This window comes from Salvelinus sp. IW2-2015, unplaced genomic scaffold (assembly GCF_002910315.2).
Source record: "Salvelinus sp. IW2-2015 unplaced genomic scaffold, ASM291031v2 Un_scaffold1056, whole genome shotgun sequence".
NCBI classification, from domain to species: domain Eukaryota; kingdom Metazoa; phylum Chordata; class Actinopteri; order Salmoniformes; family Salmonidae; genus Salvelinus; species Salvelinus sp. IW2-2015.
Genome location: NW_019942709.1, coordinates 331,387 through 333,654, shown reverse-complemented (window position 1 = coordinate 333,654; position 2,268 = coordinate 331,387).

The following is a 2,268-nucleotide window of genomic DNA, read 5'->3' as shown; positions in this document are numbered from 1 at the left end:
GAAGAGCTGAACACCACCGAACTCCTGAAACCACTTCCCACACGGAACTCTGAACACAGTTGTCACACACGAACCCTGAACACACACACACACGAACCTGAACACACACCCTGATAACACCGCTGAGAACACACACGAACCCTGAACCACACGCTGAACCACACATTGAAACCCCTGAACACACACTGAACCTCCGAACACACACACACGCAACCTGACAACTACACACCTCTGAAAACCCTTGAACACACGCTGAAACATAACAAAACACGGCTGCAGAAGTTCTAGTCTGGTCTTCACCAACTTCTGTCTGTCTTTACAAGACTCAGCAGGTACTGCCTGCGCGCAACACTGTTGGCTTTAATACTGCAGCTTGGGCTTTTTAACACAACAAATGTTACATGTCTTGTTCGTACTGCCAATGCAGCCTTCGATGCTGATTAAATGTTCCAATTACAGCACTCCTTTGCTGAGCCCAAATGTCCTCTGTTGCGTTCTATGTTGAAGTGTAGTGCTTCTTGGATGTTTAAGGTATCAGCCAAACTGTCTGTTTCTGGCGTACAGAGATGATTTTCCCGCTGGCAAGGCCTCCCGTTAGCTAGGATACAACGTGAGCAGCCGCGGGAGAGTCAGAACAGCATCCACAAAGAATACGCGTCTTCAAACTGGCAGTTCAAAGTCCCCACAGTCTATTCGTCACGGGGCGGAGAGCGCGGTATACATTCGAGAAGGTTATAGTGACTGTTTCATTCATTATTTAACTGCTTCCAACAATGCGTCATTATGATTCCAGAACATTTCCGGGACACATTTTTAATTGTAAAACTTGGCCGCAGTTTTTGGGCTAACAGTTCAATGTTAAGGAGATGGCAGTGGTTGCTTTGTGTTTACACTATGCTGTAATAACTCTGATGTCCTCTTTGTCTGTCTGTCTTTCTTTCCACTCTCTCTCTCCCTCTTTCCACCCCTCTCTCTCCTTCCCTCTGTTCTTCTCATTCTCACTCCCTCGCCCTCTCTCCTCCTCCTCCTCTTTCACCCCCTTCTCTCTCCTTCCCTCTGTTTTCTTCTCTTTTCTCTCCCCCGCTTCTCTCTCTCTCTCTCTCCTCGCCTCTCTCTCCCTCCTCTCCTCTCCCTCTTTCCACCCCTCCTCTTTCCTCCCTCTGTTTTCTCTCCTTCTCTCTCTCTCTCGCTCATCTCTGTTTCTCTCTCTCTCCCTCCTTTCCACGCCCCTCTCTCTCCTTCCTCTGTCTCCTCTTCTCTCTGTTCCCTCCTCCCCCTCTCTACAGAATGGATGAGGTGGACTTAAAGAGCGCGGGCAGTGCTACTGGGCAGGATGAGTCTCTCTCATACCTTAAAGGTCCCCGCACGATGAAGGGACTAACTCCGCCCTTCGATCTGGATCTAACTCGGCTTAGAATCTTACCGTGCGTCCTCAAATGGAACCCTATTCCCTATATGGGGCACTACTTAGACCAGAGCCCTATGAACCCTATTCCCTATATAATGCACTACTTTTGACCAGAGCCCTCGTCCAAATGGCACCTAGGGTCAGTCCTAGAGAGCAAAAGGGCTGGGCCCAATAGACTCTGAGACAATACTGTATAATACCATCTCTTCTCTCTCTCTCTCTCGTCGCTCTCTCTCTCGCCTCTCTCTCTCGTCCTCTCTCTCTCCTTTCGCTGGTGCTCTCCCTCTCCGCTCTCTCTCTCTGTCTCTCTCTCCTCTCTTCTTCGCTCTCTCCTCTTCGCTCTCTCTCTCGTCTCTCGTCTCGCTCTCTCTCTCCTCTCGCTCGCTCTCTCGCTCTCTCGCTCTCGTCGCTCTCCTCTCGCTCTCTCTCTCGCTCTCTCTCGCTCTCTCTGCTCTCTCGCTCTCTCGCTCTCCCTCGCTCTCGTCGCTCTCGCGTCGCTCTCTTGTGTGTCTCTCTCTCCTCTCTGTGTCTCTCTGTGTCTCTCTGGTGTCTCTCTCCTCTCTCTGTGTCTCTTCTGTTGTCCTCTCTCTCTCTCTCTCTCTCTCTCCTCTCTGTCTCTCTCTCTCTCTGCTTTTCCTTCCTGCTCTCTCTCTCTCTCTCTCTCTCTCCTATCCTCTCTCTCTCTCTCTCTCTCCTCGCTCTCTCTCTTCCTGTCGTCTTCTCTCATCTTCTCTCTCTCTCTCTCTCTCTCTCTCTGTTCTCTCTCTCTCTCTCTCTCTCTGTCTCTTCTCTCTCTCTCTCTCTCTCTTTTGTCTCTCTCTCTCTCTCTGTTCTCTCTCTGTATCTCTCTCTTCTCTCTC